Genomic DNA, 24,005 nt, shown 5'->3' on the forward strand with positions numbered 1-24,005 from the left:
TTTCACTATTATTTATATTCCCCAAATGAATGAGAACATAAAATGTTTGTCCTTCTCCGATTGACTTACTTCACTCAGCATAATACCTTCCAGTTCCATCCACGTTGAAGCAAATGGTGGGTATTTGTCGTTTCTAATGGCTGAGTAATATTCCATTGTATAGATAAACCACATCTTCTTTATCCATTCATCTTTCGATGGACACCGAGGCTCCTTCCACAGTTTGGCTATCGTGGACATTGCTGCTATAAACATCGGGGTGCAGGTGTCCCGGCGTTTCATTGCATCTGAATCTTTGGGGTAAATACCCAACAGTGCAATTGCTGGATCTTAGGGCAGGTCTATTTTTAACTCTTTGAGGAACCTCCATACAGTCTTCCAGAGTGGCTGCACCAGTTCACATTCCCACCAACAGTGTAAGAAGGTTCCCTTTTCTCCACATCCTCTCCAACATTTGTGGTTTCCTGCCTTATTAATTTTCCCCATTCTCACTGGTGTGAGGTGGTATCTCATTGTGGTTTTGATTTGTATTTCCCTGATGGCAAGTGATGCAGAGCATTTTCTCATGTGCATGTTGGCCATGTCTATGTCTTCCTCTGTGAGATTTCTCTTCATGTCTTTTGCCCATTTCATGATTGGATTGTTTGTTTCTTTGCTGTTGAGTTTAAGAAGTTCTTTATAGATCTTGGAAACTAGCCCTTTATCTGATAAGTCATTTGCAAATATCTTCTCCCATTCTGTAGGTTGTCTTTTAGTTTTGTTGACTGTATCCTTTGCTGTGCAAAAACTTCTTGTCTGGATGAAGTCCCAATAGTTCATTTTTGCTTTTGTTTCTTTTGCCTTCGTGGATGTATCTTGCAAAAAGTTACTGTGGCTGAGTTCAAAAAGGGTGTTGCCTGTGTTCCCCTCTAGGATTTTGATGGAATCTTATCTCACATTTAGATCTTTCATCCATTTTGAGTTTATCTTTGTGTATGGTGAAAGAGAGTGGTCTAGTTTCATTCTTCTTCATGTGGATGTCCAATTTTCCCAGCACCATTTATTGAGGAGACTGTCTTTCTTCCAGTGGATAGTCTTTCCTCCTTTATCAAATATTAGTTGACCATAAAGTTCAGGGTCTACTTCTGTGTTCTCTATTCTGTTCCATTGATCTATGTGTCTGTTTTTGTGCCAGTACCGCACTGTCTTGATGACCACAGCTTTGTAGTACAACCTGAAATCTGGCATTGTGATGCCCCCAGATATAGTTTTCTTTTTTTAAAATTCCCCTGGCTATTCAGGGTCTTTTCTGATTCCACACAAATCTTAAAATAATTTGTTCTAACTCTCTGAAGAAAGTCCATGGTATTTTGATAGGGATTGCATTAAACGTGTAAATTGCCCTGGGTAACACTGACATTTTCACAATATTAATTCTGCCAATCCATGAGCATGGAATATTTTTCCATCTCTTTGTGTCTTCCTCAATTTCTTTCAGAAGTTTTCTATAGTTTTTAGGGTATAGATCCTTTACCTCTTTGGTGAGGTTTATTCCTAGGTATCTTATGCTTTTGGGTGCAATTGTAAATGGGATTGACTCCTTAATTTCTCTTTCTTCAGTCTCATTGTTAGTGTATAGAAATGCCATTGATTTCTGGGCATTGATTTCGTATCCTGCCACGCTGTCAAATTGCTGTATGAGTTCTAGCAATCTTGGGGTGGAGGCTTTTGGGTTTTCTATGTAGAGTATCACGTCATCAGCGAAGAGGGAGAGTGATTTCTTCTTTGACAATTTGAATGCTTTTAATGTCTTTTTGTTGTCTGATTGCTGAGGCTAGGACTTCCAGTACTATTTTGAATAGCAGTGGTGAGAGTGGATATCCCTGTCTTGTTCCTGATCTTAGGGGAAAGGCTCCCTTGCTTCCCCATTGAGAATGATATTTGCTGTGGGCTTTTCGTAGATGGCTTTTAAGATGTTGAGGAATGTTCCCTCTATCCCTACACTCTGAAGAGTTTTGATGAGGAATGGATGCTATATTTTGTCAAATGCTTTCTCTGCATCTAATGAGAGGATCATATGGTTCTTGGTTTTTCTCTTGCTGATATGATGAATCACATTGATTGTTTTACGAGTGTTGAACTAGCCTTGTGTCCCGGGGATAAATCCTACTTGGTCATGGTGAATAATTTTCTTAATGTACTATTGGATCCTATGGGCTAGTATCTTGTTGAGAATTTTTGCATCCATGTTCATCAGGGATATTGGTCTGTAATTCTCCTTTTTGGTGGGGTCTTTGTCTGGTTTTGGAATTAAGGTGATGCTGGCTTCATAGAAAGAATTTGGAAGTTCTCCATCTCTTCCTATCTTTCCAAACAGCTTTAGCAGAATAGGTATGGTTTCTTCTTTAAACATTTGATAGAATTCCCCTGGGAAGCCATCTGGCCCTGGACTTTTGTGTCTTGGGAGGTTTTTGATGACTGCTTCAATTTCTTCCCTGGTTATTGGCCTGTTCAGGTTTTCTATTTCTTCCTGTTCCAGTTTTGGTAGTTTGTGGCTTTCCAGGAATGCGTCCATTTCTTCTAGATTGCCTAATTTATTGGCATATAGCTGTTTATAATATATTTTTAAAATCGTTTGTATTTCCTTGGTGTTGGTAGTGATCTCTCCTTTCTCATTCATGATTTTATTAATTTGAGTCTTCTCTCTCTTCTTTTTAATAAGGCTGGCTAATGGTTTATCTATCTTATTAATTCTTTCAAAGAACCAGCTCCTGGTTTTGTTGATCTGTTCCACAGTTCTTCTGGTCTCGATTTCGTTCAGTTCTGCTCGAATCTTAATTAACTCTCTTCTTCTCCTGGGTGTAGGATCTATCTGCTGTTTATTTCTCTAGCTCCTTTAGGTGTAAGGTTAGCTTTTGTATTTGAGTTCTTTCCAGTTTTTGATGGATGCTTGTATTGCGATGTATTTCCCCCTCAGGACTGCTTTGGCTGCGTCCCAAAGATTTTGAATGGTTGTATCTTCATTGTCATTATTTTCCATGAATCTTTTTAATTCTTCCTTAATTTCCTGGTTGACCCTTTCATGTTTTAGCAGGATGGTCCTTAACCTCCACGTGCTTGAGGTCCTTCCAAACTTCTTGTTGTGACTTAGTTCTAATTTCAAGGCATAATGGTCTGAGAATATGCAGGGGATGATCCCAATCTTTTGGTATCGGTTCAGACCCGATTTGTGACTCAGTATGTGGTCTATTCTGGAGAAAGTTCCATGTGCACGTGAGAAGAATGTGTATTCAGTTGAGTTTGGATGTAAAGTTCTGTAGATATCTGTGAAATCCAACTGGTCCAGTGTATCATTTAAAGCTCTTGTTTCTTTGGAAATGTGTTTAGAAGACCTATCGAGTGTAGAAAGCACTAGATTGAAGTCACCAAGTATAAGTGTATTATTATCTAAGTATGTCTTAACTTTGGTTATTAATTGATTGATATATTTGGCAGCTCCCACATTCGGGGCATATATATTGAGGATTGTTAAGTCCTCTTGTTGGATAGATCCTTTAAGTATGATATAGTGTCCCTCTTCATCTCTCACTACAGTCTTCGGGGTAAATTTTAGTTCATCTGATATAAGGATGGCTACCCCTGCTTTCTTTTGAGGCCCATTTGAATGGTAAATGGTTCTCCAACCTTTTATTTTCAGGCTGTAGGTGTCCTTATGTTTAAAATGAGTCTCTTGTAGACAGCAAATAGATGGGTCCTGCTTTTTTATCCAGTTTGACACCCTGCGCCTTTTGATGGGGTCATTAAGCCCGTTCACGTTCAGAGTTACTGTTGAAAGATATGAGTTTAGTGTCATCATGATATATATTCAGTCCTTGTTTTTGTGGATTGTTCCACTGGACTTCTTCTTATAGGGGAATTTTAAGAGTCCCCCTTAAAATTTCTTGCAGAGCTGGTTTGGAGGTCACATATTCTTTCAGTTCCTGCCTGTCTTGGAAGCTCTTTATCTCTCCTTCCATTTTGAATGAGAGCCTTGCTGGGTAAAGTATTCTTGTTTGCATGTTCTTCTCATTTAGGACCCTGAATATATCCTGCCAGCCCTTTCTGGCCTGCCAGGTCTCTGTGGAGAGGTCTGCTGTTACCCTAATGCTCCTCCCCATAAAAGTCAGGGATTTCTTGTCTCTTGCTGCTTTAAGGATCTTCTCTTTATCTTTGGAATTTGCAAGCTTAACTATTAGATGTCGAGGTGTTGATAGGTTTTTATTGATTTTAGGGAGGGATCTCTCTATTTCCTGGATCTCAATGCCTGTTTCCCTCCCAGATTAGGAAAGTTTTCAGCTATGGCTTGTTCAAATACATATTCTGGCCCTCTGGCCCTTTCAGCGCCCTCGGGAACCCCAATTAAACGTAGGTTTTTCTTCCTCAGGCTGTCGTTTATTTCCCTTAATCTGTCTTCATGGTCTTTTAATTGTTTGTCTTTTTCCTCAGTTTCCCTCTTTGCCATCAACTTGTCTTCTATGTCACTCACTCGTTCTTCCACCTCGTTAACCCTCATCATTAGGACTTCTAGTTTGGATTGCATCTCATTCGATTGATTTTTAATTTCTGCCTGATTAGATCTAAATTCTGCAGTCATGGTGTCTCTTGAGTCCTTTTTGCTTTTTTTCTAGAGCCACCAGTAGCTGTATAATAGTGCTTCTGAATTGGCTCTCTGACATTGAATTGTAATCCAGATTTTGTAACTCTGTGGGAGAGAGGACTGTTTCTGATTCTTTCCTTTGAGGTGAGGTTTTCCTTCTAGTCATTTTGCTCAGTGCAGAGTGGCCAAAAACAAGTTGTATTGGGAAAAGGAGAAAAGGAGAGAGAAAGAAAGAAAGAAAAGAGAAAAAGAAAAAAGAAAAAAGGAAGAAAAAAGAAAAAAGAGAAGAAAAAGAGAAAGAAAAAGAAAGAAAGGAAAAAAAAGGGTGGGGGAAGCAAACAGAAATCAAAAATCAAAACAAAACAAAACAAAACAAAACACCACAGGGGAGTATCTTCTGTTTCTGTATACTTTAAGTCCCTTGACTTCCCCTGGAACTTGTCCGTCTAGCTGGTCTTCTGGGGGAGGGACCTGTTGTGCTGATTTTCAGGTGTTAGCACTTGGGGGAGCTGCTCTGCCCCCTGCCTGGTGCAGGGCTCAGTGGGGGTTGTTTACCCCGTGAGGCCCCAGGAGGAACAAACACAGTGGTGGGCGGCCCTGGAGCCCTGGCTTCAGTAACTATGGAGCTCTCCATCTGCAGGGCCTGGAGGCTCCAGGGCGGGGCCGCTGATCTGCTCAGCTCGCTGGCAGGAGCGTTCTTGCTGTCCTGTGCCCTCCCGGCCTCTGCCTGTCCCGGTGGGAGGCCGGATCCTGGGCTGTGTCCCAGCGCCCTGTGCTCCCGGTCTGCGCTGTTGGATTCACGCTCCCACGGCCGCGCAGCCCCCTCCGCGGAGCCGCCGCCCGAGCCCCTCCGAGCTGTTCCGGGTCCAGCCATGCACGCTGCAGTCTTTTAGGGAGCTCAGCCGCGGGGTATGGCATACTCTCCTGGGTGCGCAGGTGTCTGTTAGTGTCCCAGGGAGCCTGAGAGCATCCCCGCCCTCCTGGGGTCCTGCTCTAACTCCCTGCGGGTGCCTTTCCCCCGGGGAAGATTGGTGCAGCTCCTGCTTCTCCGGGATGGAGCTCTCCTGTCCTGGGGGCACTCGCCCCGTCCTTAGCCCGGCTCCTCGCGGGGCCCCTCCCCCTTGGAGGCCTTTTGTTTCTTTATTTCTTCCCCCCCCTCCCGTCTTCCTACCTTGATAGAAGAGCAAAGTCTTCTCACTGTAGCATTCCAGCTGGTCTCTCTTTAAATCTCAGGCCAAATTCGTAGATTTTCAGGATGATTTGAAGGTTATCTAGGTAATTTGGTGGGGACAGGTGATTTGGGGACCCTACTCTTCTGCCATCGTGCCCCTCCTCCAAGGAGAGGCTTCTTAAGGAAGGACCTTTCTAATAGTTTCTGTTATTACCTCTCTCCCATGAATACCCAAAGGGGCCTGCAATCTTTTACTAGTGTGACTGTACATTGGGGATGAGAAATAATCAGATTTGTCAGTGATTACAGGACCCCAGCTCTGAACTGGCACTAATTTCCCAGACATATGAAACGTCATTCTGGTCCTTTTGAACAACATTGGGCTTACTACTGGGCGTTAGTAGGATTGAATACTTGACCAGGGTACACTGAGTTCCCATGCCATCTGAGCTGTCCATCCTAACCTGGGTGCTTTCTGACCACCAAGTCACAGCAGTGGGTATGCACAGAAGTGCTCCTTTTCAAATGGAAGTGGCGTGTACAAGATTGACTGAAGCAGGTCTTAAAACCAAGGGCTTGGGATCCCTGGGTAGCGCAGCGGTTTGGCGCGGGCCTTTGGCCCAGGGCGCGATCCTGGAGACCTGGGATCGAGTCCCACGTCGGGCTCCCGGTGCATGGAGCCTGCTTCTCCCTCTGCCTATGTCTCTGCCTCTCTCTCTCTCTGTGACTATCATAAATAAATAAAAATTAAAAAAAAAAGAAAGAAACCAAGGGCTTTTCATTAAGGAAGTGGCTCTAAACCCATGGCTACCTTAACTTCTTTCTCTTGCTTGGAAGAATTCTAAGATGTTCCCTATGCCCTTTGCCCTCTCGTTTTTTCCTATTGTTACATTACAGGGCAAAAGTGACTGTGCAGATGTAACTAAAATTACTAATCATCTGACCTTTATAGTGGGATTACTGGGAGCACCAAAGCTACCCTCTGAGCCTTTTAAACAGTGTTTCCTCCAGCTGGTAGCACCAGCAGCTGGCTGAGGTCATTAGAAAGCATGAGAAGAATTTGATATGTCTTTGGTAACTTGGAGATGGACAGAGCCACATGAAAAGGGCCTCTAGAGGTGACGCTGAGCCCTAGGTAACAGCCTGTGAGAAATGCAGGATCTGTCTCATAGCACAAAGGACTTGAATTCGGCCAATAATCCGAATGAATTTGGTGGTGCATTTCACCCCAGACCTTCCAGATGAGAACCCAGCTTGGCTAAAATCTTGACTTTGGCTTTTTAATCCCTGAAGCAGAGAACCAAGTCAAAGCCATCCAGACTTCTGAGCTACAGGACTACGAGAGAAGAAAGAACAAATATTGTTTTAAGCCACTAAATCTGGTATAATTTTTGAAGCTGCTAAATTAGGGGTAATTTGTCATACAAAATTAAAAAATGAATAAATACCCTCTCTGGGGATTCACATACGTTCATGTGGATTTCACTAAAACCAGTTGGCTAGAGAAGCAATACATGAAACCTGGATTATAGATGGTTCTTCCTGATACGCAGGCACTGCCTATACTAGTTTTCGTCCAGAACAAAAAGAGAAACAGAATAAAAAATTTACAGTCTTATACACTCGATTTTATACCTCATTTAAAATGCAGCATATATTGGGGTGACTGGGTGGCTTAGTCAGTCAAGTGTCTGCCTTCAGCTCAGGTCATGATCCTGCGGTCCTGGGATGGAGTCCCACATCAGGCTCAGCAGGGAATCTGCTTCTCTCTCTCCCTTTGCAACTCTCCCTGCTTGTGCGAGCGTGCTGTCTCTCTCTGTCAAAAATAAATAATAAAATCTTTTTAAAAAGGTAGCATTATAAATCAGTCAGAAGAGCATGCTACTCTTGATCTGAAGGTGGTGAGTTCAAGATCTGTGTTGGCTGTAGAGACTACTTAAATAAATTTAAAAAAATAGCATATATAAAGAGGCACTTCTGGGTTGTTGGAGGAAGGCCCTATGAAAATCCACTCCAGCACACAAGCAATGAGAACACACGTAAATCCTGTCTAAATAATGGTTATTATTTAAATGGATTCAGAACTGTGCAAATTAACCCAAGGCTGACAAGAATGGGAAGAGCGTTCACTCAAGAAAGAAGGCTAGATCCCAGGAGGGACAGTGAACTCTGGGCTGTTGTGATGAGCACTATTCCCATGGTTGTTTCCTGAGTTCTGTGGTGGCCCTGACATCAATGATGTCACATGCACAGTAGCTCTGAACACCAGCGACCTGTCACCCACTGAAGGGACAAACTTATTGGAACCCCCAGCAGTCTCTATTCCCAGACAATTGTCACTACCTGACATGCTTGATAACTCCCTGAAAAGCACCACTCCTGGGGCTTGTCTATCACTGAGCAGTCTGAGAGCTCATTCCATGGGCATAGCCCTGTTCACCATCTTAAGGTGCCAGGTAGGACTCCTGTAGGGAGTATGAATAGAAGGGATGATGATGGGCATCCTTATTTCTGATCCTTTTTTTAAAGATTTTATTTATTTATGCATGACACACACACACACAGAGAGAGAGAGAGAGAGGCAGAGACACAGGCAGAGGGAGAAGCAGGCTCCATGCAGGGAGCCCGACGTGGGACTCGATCCTGGGACTCCAGGATCACGCCCTGGGCCAAAGGCAGGCGCTTAACCGCTGAGCCACCCAGGGATCCCCCTTATTTCTGATCCTACAAGGAGCACTTCTAATTTTTTACCTATGAATAATATATGCTGAAGATTTCTGTAGATTTACATACCCTTCTTAACAAATGCTTTTAAGTATACAATGGAATATCACTTAGCCATTAGAAATGACAAATACCCACCATTTGCTTCGACGTGGATGGAACTGGAGGGTATTATGCTAAGTGAAATAAGTCAATTGGAGAAAGACAAACATTATATGGTCTCATTCATTTGGGGAATATAAAAAATAGTGAAAGGGAATAAAGTGGAAAGGAGAAAAAATGAGTGGGAAATATCAGAAAGGGAGACAGAACATGAGAGACTTCTAACTCTGGGAAACGAACAAGGGGTTGTAGAAAGGCAGGTGGGTGGGGACTGGGTGATGGGCACTGAGGGGGGCACTTGATGGGATGAGCACTTGGTGTTATGCTATATGTTGGTAAATTGAACACCAATAAAAAATAAATTAAAAAAAATTTTTTTAACTTTTCTTCATGAATAGTTGTTGCTTTTTATCCCATTTTTTGCATTCTTTGATCATGTGACATTACTCTTTTAGTGTGTTAACAAAATGCCTGTCTATATTGCCTGTAAGATCCAAATTCACTCTTGTCCTGCTCTGTGGAAATGTTCTGAGTCCTTTAGATTTTTTCTTGTAGTTGTTACTGAAGTTTGTTTGTAAAGGGTGCCAGAGACAAGTGAAAAGTTTCCCTTCCTGGTCTGGGTCCCTTGCACAACAGGGTCCTGTGGGCACAAGATTTCTCCAGCACCAAGGCCCCGCACCCAGCAGTGGGTATGCACAGAAGCGCCCCTTTTCAAATGGAAGTGGCATGTACGAGACCAACGGAAGCAGGTCTTGAAACCAAGGGCTTTTCATTAAGGAAGTGGCTCTAAACCCATGGCTACCTTTACTTCTTTTTTTTTCGTAGCTGTTACTGAAGTTCTTCAGCTTCTGGGGGGGGGTGTGTGGGGGAGAGCTGCTGTAGGGCAGTGTGGCCAGCAGCACTCCATGGCCTGCAGCCTCCCTTACACCTCCCTGGGGCAGTAATAATAGATCAGACTCTTCTGGTGGGAAGGACTTTGCCTTATGCGCTCTATCTCAACCCAGACAGGATACTTCCTTGGTGCTCCTTCTCAGCTCTGGGCAGGAAAGTCTTCCTTGCAGGGAGCTTATGAAGTCCTTGGGTAATTTCACCTTGTGTGCTTTAACTCAGCCAAGGAATGGTGGGGGTTGGTGGTGGGGTTTTCCTTGAATGTTCTATTTCAATAATGGCCAGGTGAAGAGTGTAGGGGGATAGACTGTCTTGGGTGCTATAACAAATGATGGCAGACTAGGTGGCTTAAGAAACAATGGGAATTTATTTCTTAACAGTTCTGAAGCTGGAAGTTCAAGATCAGGGTGCCAGCATGGACAGGTTCTGGTGAGGGCCTTCTCTTCTGGTTTGCACACAGCTGACTACTTGTATCCTCACATGGCAGAAAGAGGCAGAAAGAAAGCCTCTTCTTATCAAAGCACTAATCCCACTCCCATGAAACCAGAGCCCTTATGATGCAATTACCTCTCAAAGATCCTACCTGCATATACCAACCACATTGGGATTTGGATTTCATATATGAATTTAGGAGCTAGGTACAAACATTCAGCCCATTGCAGGTGCTCTATTTCAATTCTGGGGACTGAATAAGAATAGGAATTCTCTTTACTTATCAGCCAATCTCTTGTTACTCTATTCCTGCCTGTTACAGTTAATAATTCTTTATGTGAAACTTTTGCTGTTCAAATTACTCTGTGGTTTCTTTCTACTGATTTGATGCACTCGGAAACAGAGCTGGTGTTGTGGGTAGGATGGTCCCTGAGGTAGACTATTAGACTGAGATTTTGGGGTTGACTGGGTTGTGCTTTTGGGTTTGAGAGTAGTGCTCTGCTTGTTGCCAGTAGTAAACAGGATAAAAGTAATCCATGGCATGCAATAACACCACAGTTTGTCAAACTGTCACAATGGATGATTGTAATAAAGTGCCAACTGAGGCACAGCGGAACAAGTGTATCTGGTTCCAGAAATGCATGAGAATTGTTACATCAAATTCCTGCAAACATATGGTCATAGTTTGTCTTAAATTGTAGCCATTCTCGTGGGTGTTTAATGGCATCTCATTGTGGCTTCAATTTATGTTCCTCTGCTGATTAATGATTTATACTTATTTATATGTTTAATGGCCACTCTGGGATATTCTTATGAAGTACCTTCTCAGGTCTTTTGTCCGTATTTTGGGGGGTTGCCTTTTTCTTATCTATTTGTAAGAGTTCTGATTGCAACTCCTTTATCGGATGTATATGAGCCTTTTGTGAGTCTCTGGTTTACTTTTTCACTCTCTTAATAGTGTCTTTTGATGAAAAGAAGTTCTTAATGAAGTCCAATTATCAATCTTAGATTTGCTTTTGTGCCCTGTTTAAAATCTATGCCTACCCCAAAGTCATGAAGATGATGTCCCAAGTTTTCTTCTAGATTTCTCATGCATCTGAAATAAATTTTTGCATGTGGAATGATGTAAAGATCAAGGTTCATTTTCCCAAATTGTTATCTAGTGGACTTATCAAAAGATTCTTGGAGTGCCTGGGAGGTACAGTCAGTTAAGTGCCCAGCTCTTGATTTTGACTCAGGTTGTGATTTTAGGGTCATGAGATAAAGCTCCATGTCAGGCTCTGTGCTGAGCATGGAGCCTGCTTAAGACTCTCTCTTTCTCTCCTCCCCACCTCCTGCATGTACTTTCTCTTCTCTCTTAAAAAAAAAGATTTTATTTTCATATAGTATGTGGTTATATTTTTCTGTGAATTTGTCTATTTCACCTATGTTGTCAAAGTTAATATAAAGTTCACAGTATTTACCAACCCCCCTTAAAAATCTTTGCTGAATCCATAGTTATGTTTCCCTTTTCATTCCTAGTATTACTTATTGGTGGATTATCTTTCTCTTCATCAATCTCATTAATAGTTTGTTTTTGTTGTTTTCAAAGGACAAACTTTGGACTTTGTTGATTTTCTTTATTGCAATTTTTTTTTCTATTTCACTAATTTCTGTTCTGTCTTTACTAGCTCCTTCTTTCTATTTTCTCTGGGTTTATTCTACCCTTCTTCCAACTTCTAATGTTGGACACAGATAACTGATTGTGAGGCTTTTTATCCCTTTTTAATTTTTATTTTACTTTTTAAAAAATATTTTATTTATTTCAGAGAGAGAGAGAGAGAGAGAGAGAGTATGAGCATGGGGAAGGGCAGAGGGACAAGCTCAGCAGGGAGTCTGACACAGGGCTTGATCCTAGGACCCTGAAATAATGACCTGAGCCAAAGTTAGTCACTTAACTGACTGAGCCACCAGATGCTCCTTTTTCTCACAAAACAACATAAGGAAGGCTATAGCTTTGAGGTCCACCTTCACTGTACCCAAAAAGTTTTGTTATGTAATATTTTCCTTATACATTTCTATGTATTGGTTTAAAAGAGTGTTTAAAAACCTCTAAATACATTTTCCTGTTGCTTTTGACTTCTCATTTAATTCAGTTTTGCTTAGAGAGTGTGGACTGCATGAAACTATGTATTTGATCATTGTTGAGACTGTGGTCCATTTTTGTACATATTCTTGAGAAGAATTTATACTATGATTATTGGATACAGGTTTCTGTAAATGGCCATAAATCAAGCTTGTTAATTGCATTGTTAACATTTACCCATTTACTCATCTTTTGTCTGTTTGAACTAACAATAATGTAAAGAATTGTGTTACAAATCTTCCACAATAAAGATGACATTTTCAATTTCCTTCAGTAGTTCTGCTTATATATTTTTGAGGCTGTTTTATTAGGTTCATGCAAGTGGATGGACAATTGTTAAACATTTCTGGTGAAATTAAATCTGGTTATTCTATAGTGGCCTCTGAACTGTAAGGATGCATTTTAAAAGTCTCTTATATCTAAAAAAAATAAAAATAAAAGTCTCATATCTGATATTAATATAATTACCTCAACTTTCTTTTGGTTAATATTTTCTCAGTATAAAATACAAATTTTTAAATAATCATTATGTGTTCTCATATTTTAAATGTTTTTCTTTTAAAGAACATAACTAGAGATGCCTGGGTGGCTCAGCAGTTGACTGTCTGTCTTCGGCTTAGGGCGTGATCCCTGGGCTCTGGGATTGAGTCCTTCATTGGGCTCCATGCGGGAAGCATGCTTCTCCCTCTGTCTGTGTCTCTGCCTCTCTCTCTCTCTCTGTATTTCTCATGAATAAATAAATAAAAACTTTTAAAAAATAAAATAAAAAACATATAACTAGAATTAAAAAAAAATCCTTACTGGCAACCTTTACTGGCAAGTGTAGCTTATTTATATTTATTTTCATTACAGATATTTGGACTTGTATTTAGCAAGTTACTTTGTGCTTTCTCTTTGTATTTCTTTGTGCTTATTTTCTCCTTTATTTTTATTTTTTAAGTTAGATTTTTGACAATAAATTAAAACATTAATGAATGCTGTTGTGGATGTTTTCTTTTATGATCATAAAGCCTATTTGTAGTTGGCACTTATTATTTGCTTTCATTTAGGTTTATGATCCACTTGGGGTAATTTATTTTAAAGATAGTATTTATTTATTTATTATTTATTTATTTATTTATTTATTTGAGAGAGATAGTGTGAGAGAGAGCACAAGCAGGGTGAGGGGGACGGGGAGGGGCAGAGGGAGAGGGAAAAGCAGACGCCCAGATGAGCAGTGAGCCTGACTCTGGCTGATTTCAGAGTTCTGGGATCATGATCTAAGCCAAAGGCAGATATTCAACCAACTGAGCTATCCAGGCTCCCAACTTGGAGTAATTTTTGTATATGATGTGAGGAAGGGGTTTGACTTCATTCTTTTGCATGCAGATGTCCACTTCTCCTGGCAACATTTGTTGAAAAGACTGTTCTTTTCCCATTGAATAGTCTTGGCACCCTTGTCAAACCAATTGACCATTGATTAGGGGCTTATTTATGGACTCTTTTGTTTGTTCCTTTGGCCTATATGTCAAGCCTTATGCCAGTACCAAACAGTCTTGATTATTGTAACTTTGTAGTAAGTTTTGAAATCTGGGAATGTTTATGATATTGTGTGTAGTAGTCAGACCAGTTAACTAGAAGGAGACTGATCTGCTAAAAACAGACAAAATTTTGTTTAGGACATTTGTTGTTTATGAAAATATCAGGTCTAGCTCACATGTTTATTGCATGAATGGGTTGTTTTGTAATACTTTAATATTTAGAATATTCATTTTCACTGAATCTCTTCATCTAACCAGATGTACACACATTTATTTTTCACATTTATTTTTCTCAAGCATGTGGGAAGGGTGTGGGTTGATTATCACTTACAGTGCTCTCTTCATGCTTTATCTCTTTGCTACAAACATTTCCATGAAGTAGACAGCATTTTATGCTCATTTTATGGTTATAGTAGTTTCCCTAGGTTTAGCCAGTTGAAAAGTGGCAGAATCTAGATCTAGAAGATTCCAGAGATTGCACACCCTGATATTATATTACACTGCCTCCAGTTATGAGTTCAGCAGAGAATTCCTTATTCACATGAAAATAATTGAACTGATAATATGCAGGATAATTTGTGTCAGTTTATAATGCTTCTTTGCCCAATTTAGATGATTTTAAGTGGGGTTATCTGTCCATTAAATTGAATAGATCTTAGGCTGGATGCACCCTTGAAATGATACACCAAGTTTTGTTTGTATGGGGGCTATCTTAGGAAGAAAATCTGTAGGTTTAATCAAATTATTCAAAGAAGTTAAGGTCCTCAAAGACTATCTGGACTATAAAAGAATTCCATGGAACCTAGGCTCTTCCAAATGGGGACAAGTGTGGTCTTTTATTTGGGATGGTGGTATAAGGGAGATCAGCCCGTTCTCTAACCTGGCTTGAGACATAAAGGAGTTGTTCTGGACCTAGTGGTTTTAGCCTATAGACAGTAGTGATGGTGGACTGAGTAATGACTTAGATATGGGGAGATTATTCTAGACTCTAGACCATGATAGATATCCTGGAAATGAGATTCTAAATTCTATTTGGTGCCATGGTGCACTTCGCTAACACAGTGTTTGGCCATGTCCTCCCTAGAGGATCATACATTTGAGCTGTATAGCATCAATTTCTTTCCCGCTGACTTCCCTGTTTCCCATCAGAGTGTTCTGCTCGCACAAATAGTTAATTATGAGAAATATCTAAAGACAACAGCTTCTCCATTTCAGGAGACTGATCCAGGACAACCTAAAAGAGTTTATACTTTTAGCTATCTGCTTAAAAATGATAAGAAGGTAAGATAACTATGACTATTTCTGCTCAAATTGTAATATTTTTGGTATAATTATTTTTGTCTTTAAAGGATGAATGTAAGTCGTGTGCTCTACTTCTATTTATTTAAAAGCTGAAATATGATACAAGGATTCTTATGTGAACAGAAAGTGGAAGCCTCCTGATTCGAATGGGACAGAAATCATAGTTATCATTTATTAGAGTAGGAGCTGGTGTTTTAAATGATTATATTTTAATGCTCACAACTGTTCTGCAGACCAGTGTTCCCATCTGCTCTTTAATAAGAAGAAATCAAGGCTGACAGTGGTCAAATGCCTCTTCCTGAATGACACAGCTGATAAGAGATAGAGTCAGGATTTGAATCCACATATTTCTGGCCCCAAAGTCTATAATCTTTCCCACCTCATGCGCCAGTAAGCCCTTTGGTATTGAGTCTACTCCCTCTGCTTCCATTATTCAAGTCATTATTGCTCTACTGAGAAAATGCCTAAGTGTTCCTCTTGAAACTTGAATTACTAGGTGATGTTGCCATCATTGGATGGTCCTTATGGACCTCTTAGTGTGGGATTATGTGTAGTGTGTGTGAGAGAGACATACTGACTTGGCCGTTGAAGCACAAAGACAAAGAGCATATAATATCTGCCCTCATGGAAGAGAACACAATATAAAGGCACAGAACAGGGATCCCTGGGTGGCACAGCGGTTTGGCGCCTGCCTTTGGCCCAGGGCGCGATCCTGGAGACCCGGGATCGAATCCCATGGCAGGCTCCCGCTGCATGGAGCCTGCTTCTCCCTCTGCCTGTGTCTCTGCCTCTCTCTCTCTCTCTCTCTCTCTGTGACTATTATAAATAAATAAAAATTTTAAAAAAAGGCACAGAACATGCTACAATATCCTGTAACAGGACAAGACTTGGAGTGTCCCACCACACCCCAAACTCCTCAGTTAGTTGGAGTTTTTCTTAATTTTCTGTGCCTTAGTTTCCTCATTTTTAACAACAGAAATAGTAATCACACATAATTCAGAGCTTGGTGTGAGACTGAGTTAATATAAAGCATTTAGAACAGTATCTGGTAGAGACTAAATGCTCAATGAAAATGTTTTCACCCATTCTGGATTCCTCTTTTATGGGAAATGCAAATGGTTTGGGAAAATATTTTTATCACAACTGTATTCAGGGAGTGCAGGGACGTATTCCTGGCTTATACTTTATTTTTTTAAAGATTTTATTTATTTATTCATAGGCAGAGGGAGAAGCAAGCCTCCTGTAGCAAGCCCGATGCAGGACTAGATGCCAGGACCCCGAGATCACAACCTGAGTGAAAAGCAGATAGACGCTCAACTGCTGAGCCATGCAAGCATCTCTTGGGTTATCCTTTAATGAAAACAGCTTTTAGCTAACCAATTATACCCTTGATTTCATGTTTTATCCACCACTACCTCTGAAAAGCATTCTCTACACCTACCCAGCTTCAAGGATGACAGATTTGATTCTCCATAGGGTTTGGGATGGAGAGATTTATATATTCAATTGGTTCTACCTCTTACCATCTACATGTATCATTTAATGGAGTGTTAATCAGTATTAGTTCATAGATTTAAAGCACAATAGGACAAAAAAGATATTTGCTTTTTTTCTCCACTAACAAAACGTGAAGCAAAATGGTGCATACTTCTCCAAAGAGATAACCATAGGTTTATAATTTTGATTGATGACAGCCACTCCTTCTCCGGCATTCGTAGTTGTCATGATTGTCCCATGTTTGGTTTGGGACACAGACCTTGCATTTTACCTTCTTATTATTTCATTTAGGGTAAATTAAAATTGGATTGCATTTTCTGAAAACACGGTGTGGGTTGGGTGAGTATAAATCCTTGGCCAATGATTTAAACATATATTAATAATATGAACACATGGCTGTATGTGTATATGAAGAGTGTGATTTTCCAATGATTGGATTTTGTCTTTAATGAAATATGTTCACCGATGTTTTTCAGGAAACAAAAGAATGCTGAAGGAGTTCAGTTTGCAATGGGGCATCAAAAGCAAATGAAGCATCCTAGAAAGCCCAGCAGCTGCTCATCAACTAAGAGAAGATAGAGTACATCACTATGGTTAAGCAAACAGGAAGGAGAGTGGGAAACCCATCTCTAGGGCTCAACCATGTCAATGGAAGTTTATAACCCTTGAGGGATGGATAAATACGAGCATGTTTGCAAGTGGTGGGGCAAGTCTCTACGTTACTTCCAACCATTTGGAGTGGTTTAAGAGTTAGAACAAGCAGTTCCTGAGGCAGAAGAAAATGATGAACTTGACAACAGAATGGGTCTGCTCATGTTTTGCCTGTCTTCACATTGTGTTCATGCTCTAATCCAGTGTAGTCTGGCTTCTTATGATAGTCCAATGAAGCTGTTAGCGTCAAGGTCACTAGCAGCTGCTATACTTTGGTATTAATTTCTCAGAAGCATGTGATATGTTTGTTCACTTCCTGCCCATGGAAAACTTTTTGGGTTCCCAGATACCACATTCTCCTGGATTCCTTATCGCCTTACTAGTGACCCCTTTTCCTTCTCCCTTTCTCATTTTTCCCCTCTTTTTTCCCACATATTATATTTCAGGGGCTCAAAGCTGGATATTGGGCACTTCTCTCTTCAACCCACTACCCCCTTAGGTGATTCCTGAAGTCTTAGAATTTAAGTATTACTCACACTACAAGAACTCTCACCTTTGCACCTTTACACAATTTGCTCCTGAACTTCAGTCTCAAATACAACTGTTTACATGTCATCTCCAGTTTCTATTATATATCTAAAATGTATCTGGTTGTACATGAACTTCTGACTCTCCCCCTCTCCAAAAATGCTCTACTTTCAGCCTTCTCTATCTCAGGTAATAGCACCCCCCCATTGGTGTAACTTTCATAAAGGTGTAACAACCTGCTGTCCACAGGTATGGTAGCCAGTGAAGGGTCTAGAAGCCCCAATATTTATATTTGTAGAAATCCATATTGTAAAAAGTCTCAACCATGGCCTACATCAATCTACCATCCTGAGGTCACTCACCCAGAATCAGGAGACCACACTTATGACTCTTGAGAGCAGTGGCCTAACACTATGCACACTCCTGTACTATTATTTCCCCGGGAGTTCAGGCCAAAACATTTAAATTCACTAATGATTCCTCTTGTTAATCTATTCTTCTCTCACATCCATCCCTTAGCAAATCCAGGCAACTTGACACCCAGTAGAATTCCTGTAGTGCCCATTTGTCCCCATCCCTCGACTGCCATCATCTTTCCCCAAGCTACTATAGTAGATTCTTAACTGATTTTCCAGCTTCCCTTTATTGCCCCTGTCTAACCCATTCGCCACCCTTCAGCCAGAGGGACCATGTCCACACAGAAACCAGATCATGCCAAGTCCATCCCGGAAGCCATCATCACCCCCTGCCCTCTGTGCACTCAGGATAGAGTCTGAGCTCCGGATGCTGGTCTACACACCTTGCAAGATGTGGTCCTACCAGCCTCTCCTGCTATCACATGTCTTCTTCATATCCTCCTTGCTGTCTCTGTTTCTGCCCTTTGATCCCTGGCTCTGGATCGTCCCATCCTAGGGGCACTGCATGGCCCTCATGCTGCTGGAACTCCTCCTCTGTGTGTGCCAGGGTGGCTCTGTCTCCTGCTCTTGGCTTTGCCCAGGGGTAACCTCCTTGGAGGGCTCTGCCCTACCAGGGACTCATGGAGGCTTCCCATCCTGCTCTCTGTCACATACCTGCTTACTTCCTCCCTGACACAAAGTCAAACTGGTTATTTCCTTTGTCCATTTTACACATACCATCTGACTTCCCCATGAGGATGTAAGTTCCATAAGGGTAGGGATCGTTTATGTCTGTCTCCTTCACTGCTAATCCCCTGGGGTTGGCTCAGTGTCTGACCCCAGAGGAGGCTGGGAATATGAAGCACAGGTATCAGACTTGGAATGAAAGGAAATTACCTTTCTGAGACAAAAGACAAATGAGGAGGATCATATACTGACTGGGATTTTTGATGATGGAGTGCCAATATCAGGCATCCTGACTTCAAGTGATATGTTCAGCTTTTCACCTTGTAGAGAGTATCAGGGGAGACATTAAATCATGAGTGCCAGGGCTCTGTGAATGTTTGTTTATTAGATGTACTATCCAAGTACATTTCTGTATGTATTCATGGTGCCAAGAGAGAAAAAGGGATTTATTGTATGATCGTTATAGAGCCCTATTTGTGGGATCTGACTTTTCCCCTTGATACCTACTCCTGATTTTGAAATAAATAATTTTCTCAGAACTTCAGAGCACAGAGATGTCCCTGTGGGGGTGACAAAATGCACCTACCTCACAGCTCAATCTCTTAATTTGGTTTCCAGGTGCTATTGTCACTCACGATATCCATAACAGGAAGATGGAAAATAATCCGAACCCACCTGAGGGTTTCTTGCCAAAACCTGCTGCACCAGAGGTGATGAATATGTCAGGAGCTGGTATTCCACCCAACCAAATGGGTTCTCCCTGTGACGACTTCATTAAAGATGACCTGATTCATAAACCTGGTAGTAATTCACTTGGAGGAGGAACCAAAAGCCACAGTGTCTCTACAGGTGACCCCAAAGGTCCAACAAGGTCTTCACCAGGATCTGTGCCAAATAAATTGCATATAAGAACTGCTATGGCAATAAAATTAATGATGATATAAAATATCAGTTAATGAAGGAAGTTCGGAAGTTTGGTCGAAGTAAGTAGTGAAAGAAATGCTATTACTAAAACCATGGGAAGTATCTCTCAATCTATGATTTAGAATAGATTCAACCCACCTCTTGAACTCATCCTTTGGCCAAGTTGGGTTTTTACATAATTTAGGGTGATTTCTCTTGAATTGGTCTCAAAATTCCTAATACATCTCTTAAAATTGTACTTTTTGCTTGGTTAGTGTTTACAATAGTTTCCTTAGTAAACACAAATACTATGTAACTCTTTAGCCCATGAGGAATAATTACTGACAGAGTGGATGCACTAAGATTGAGTTCTATACCATCTTCATGTCTTAAAAAAATATTGAATTTTAAAAACTATTTTCAGAATATGAAAGAGTTTTCACTTTGAAGAAGTGCAAGGATCTCTTGCAGTCAAGAAACAGTTTGTTGAATATACCATCAAGGAAGCTGAAAGGTAGGTGTAAAAAAAGAACTCTTCACTTTCCTTTTTTTCAAAGAACTCTCCAAAAAAAATTTTTTTAAACTACAGTTATGCCCAATGCTGGAAGAGGGTCACAAAAAATTCCTGGCTTATTTTCCTCAAATCCTGGCCCACAGTCATAGTTCATGCTATTTCCCTTAGGCTTTTTGATTGATATTATCCTAGTCTAATCCATTCTTCCAAGCCTAATGAATGTCCATGCTCACCATACTCTGGAGTGGGCACAGGCCCTCAATTGACATTATTGGTATTTTTCGAAGAGGATGCATTTTCTATTCCCATTTTAAGCTCTATCTTGTATTCACTACTATCTCTTACACATCATAGATGCTTTAGATACCTTCTAGTTATTTATATTTGTCTTTACTTTCAGGTTTAAAAGAGGAGTCTTAATTCAGCAACTTGAGAAGGTCCTAGAAAAAATAGAATCCTGCCACCATCTCAAGAAAGTTAATGATCAGAAAAGTAAATAATTGTGTTCTTGTAAAGACCACTGAGAAGCAAGGATGAATTTTCTATGCTGTATGCTGCAATGAGATACTTCTTAAGCCCTCCTAAAATGTAGTCAAGAAAATTATAGTCAAGAAAAGGATAAGCAAAAAGGCAGTGGAGCCTTTTAGTTTTATGGTTCTTTGTCAGTAAAAGATGGGCTATATATAGCCCTAAGAGTTTCCTATGAAAGTAATTTGTTGTTTCTTTATTTTTTTGTTGTCTTACCTGAGGAGGGGGATGTTATTAACGCACCAAACTGAATGATATTTCAGTCCCGGTTTCTGTAGCAGGTCATGTGGTGTAGCTGGAATTTATAACTGCTTCCTTGCATTGTCCACTTCTTACTCCTTTGTCCTGAGACAGAACTTCAGCTAGTCATGGTGCTTTGCCTGGTAGAGTGACTCAAGATTTCATTGCTGAAGCATCTGGGCCATTAGATATCCTGCCTTAAATGAACTGTTGCCATTTTCCACAAACTCAAAGCACAGAATGTGAGAGTAGTAAAAAGCTTTCCAGATGTACTGGGTGTATCCTCCCTTAGCTCCTTGTGTAGCATAGCAGGAACCCAAATGCCCTTTGATTGCCAGCCAGCATGGGACTGCCTTCTTCACCTCTGGATTGAGAGGGCTGAAGGGGCCAAAATGGCTAGCTGACAGTTCCAATTCCATCTCACTTGGTATCACCGGTGTGTTTTTCAGTGAAAGCTTAGTTGATGTACCCCTCTGGGATGAATACCTCTGGTTCAGCAAAGCCTATAGTAATAGAGGTGGAAAGAATTTAGGGATAAACTAACAGAAAGCTTTTCCATTTCCACTCCTTGATTTCAAGACCTGTAAATCCTGACTGTAGGAGAAAAAACAAATTATGTTGAATGCTGATATACAGCAGATACTGCTTCTTAGAAGTTTTGCCGTCTAGTATAATCTTTGTCCCTGCCACCTTGGTGACTCTCTCTGTGCTTGAACTCACTAGGGATAATACAAATGCTGTAGGATGAGGTTGATTGATATCTAAATAATAGATACTTTATTCATTAGATTATTCAACTGTTTTAAGGATTTTATTTATTTATTCATTCATAAGAGACAGAATGAGAGGGGCAGAGACACAGGCAGAGGGAGAAGCAGGCTCCATGCAGGGAGCCTGATGTGGGACTCGATCCTGGGACTCCAGGATCAGGCCCTGGGCTGAAGGCAGTGTTAAACCGCTGAGCCACCCGGGCTGCCCAGATTATTTAACTTTTGCATTGGTAAGGATATTCTTAGTGATCATCCACGTGACACACTTGTCTTCACATCATAGGGCTATCAAGATGGTATATCCATATACGTCCTCCCCAGGCCTCCTCATCACAAATTTTCAATCACATATCCTCAAAGTGCCTGACCATTCAGCCAATGACATGAACACAGCCTGTGCAGGACCATATATTTGTACTTCAGCTCAGATATTCCCTCTAGGAGGCTTACCCTTTACCAGTGTCCTTCAGGGCTGTGCCAGGAGGGACTGCAGTGCAACAGCTGTCCACGTTTGGCCTGTGTGGTAGGCAAGTGTTATGGACTAAATGTTTTGTCTCCCCGCCACAACAATTCATATGTTGAAGCCCTAACCCCCAATGTGATGGTATTTAGAAATGGGTTCTAGGGAGGTAATTATGTTTAGATGAGGTTATGAGGGTGGAGCCCTCATGATGGGGTTAATGTCCTTAAAAGAAGAAACCAGAGAGCTTACTCTCTCCCTCCATGATGTAAGAACACAGTGAGAAGGCAGCTGTCTTAGTCTATTAGAGCAGCTGTAGCAAAACACCATAGACTGGGTGACTTGAAAACGACAGAGATGTATTTCTCACCATTCTAGAGGCCAGAAAGTCCATGACTGAAGCTACGGCAGATTCAGTGTGTGGTGAGTACTTGCTTCCTGGTTCATAAACAGCTGTCTTCTCACTGTGTCCTCACATGGCTGAAGGGATGAGGGAACTCTCTGGAGCCTTTTTTTTTTTTAAGATTTATTTGTTTGTTTATTTATTTATTTATTTATTTATTTATTTATTTGAGAGAGAGAGAGAGACTATAAGTGGGGTGAGGGGCAGAGGGAGAGAAGCAGACTCCCCACTGAGCAGGGAGCCCCAGGCAGGACTTGATCCCATGACCTAGAAATCATGACCTGAGTTGAAATCAAGAGTTAGATGCTCAACCCAACTGAGGCGAACACACACCCCTGGAGCCTCTTTTAGAAGGGCAAAAATCCTATTCATGTAGATCTGCCAAAGGCTCCATATCAAAGTACATGATATCGATGTAGAGAGGAGTAGCCATCCCTTCCCTCTCCTTGAATCCCTGCCTGGCTCCAAGCATCAACCAAGGACGGTCCCTCCTAGCCACTGAGCCCAGCAAGACAGGCCCCTGCCTCAAAGTCCTGTCACACTGGGGATTAGGATTTCAATACATGAATTTGGGGGTGGGGAACACAAACGTTCAGACCATGGTGGCAGCCATCTGCAAGCCAGGAAATGAGCCCTCACCTGACACTGAACCTGACAATACCTTAATCTTGAACTTCCAAGCCTCCAGAAGACTGAGAAATAGATTTTTGTGGTTGAAGCCATCCAGTCTAAGATACTTTGTTATAGCAGCCTGAACAGACTAAGACAGCAAAGTTCTAATCATGTCCTTCCCTATTCTCATCTCTTGTATCAAACGCATGAGTACCATGTACGAGTACTGTGCTGGTGGGATTTTGCTGATGTAATTAAGATCCCAGGCCAGTTGACACTGAGATACAGAGAGAATGTTGGTGGGTCTGATCTACTCAGGGGGTCCTTTCAAAGCTTTCCCTTATCAAGGAATGGAAGAGATGTCAAAGAAACTCAAAGCACAAGAAGCATGCAACATGAAATGACTACTATGAGGATAGAGCAGCACTCCTGAGAAGGCATGGGGTAGTTGTAGGATTGTACAGTGCCTCTCAACTCAAGGAAATGGGGACCTCCTTCTTCACCTTTCAGGAGTTAGATCTGCTAACAGCCTGAATGAATTGAAGTGGATGATTCTAGAGCTTCTAGATAAACACGAACCTAGCTGATGCCTTCACTTTTGCTTTTGAGTCATTCAGCAGAGATGCTAGATGAGTCTTCTGGGTCTTTCCATATGCAGAACTGTGAGGCAATAATGTATGGTGTTTTAAGCTGCTCCACTTGTGAAGATTTGTTGTGTAGCAATATAAAAAATACAGTGTTGCCCACCTACTGTGAAGGAACACCAGTCATCCAGGGCTGAGGGTATTTGCTTATGTTCTCCAGCTACCTGTTCATAAGAAACTCCCCTGGAGTCCATAGGTGCAGGAGCAGAGGACTTTCTCATGTCCTAGGCCCCCCTCAAAACTAGGATATTTACAGGTTACTTGACAGAGCTCTCCTAATAGCAGAACAATGAG

At 41.2% G+C, this 24,005-nt stretch overlaps 1 protein-coding gene across 2 annotated transcripts in view; it reads left to right on the forward strand.

Annotated features, from left to right (window-relative positions):
* The window catches only part of LOC112649130 (integrator complex subunit 6-like), an 86,156-nt gene extending 65,390 nt beyond the window's left edge, over positions 1-20,766 (forward strand). The window contains exons 19-22 of one of the 2 annotated variants that reach the window (XR_004812968.2): positions 16,853-17,181; positions 19,256-19,620; positions 19,965-20,054; positions 20,455-20,766. The gene's annotated coding sequence lies outside the window, so the exon portion shown is untranslated. The remainder of the gene's footprint in view (positions 1-16,852; positions 17,182-19,255; positions 19,621-19,964; positions 20,055-20,454) is intronic. The other variant, XR_004812969.2, reaches the window with a different exon arrangement.
* Positions 20,767-24,005: the final 3,239 nt, after the last annotated feature.

The sequence above is a fragment of the Canis lupus genome, chromosome X (assembly GCF_003254725.2).
Source record: "Canis lupus dingo isolate Sandy chromosome X, ASM325472v2, whole genome shotgun sequence".
Taxonomy (NCBI): domain Eukaryota; kingdom Metazoa; phylum Chordata; class Mammalia; order Carnivora; family Canidae; genus Canis; species Canis lupus.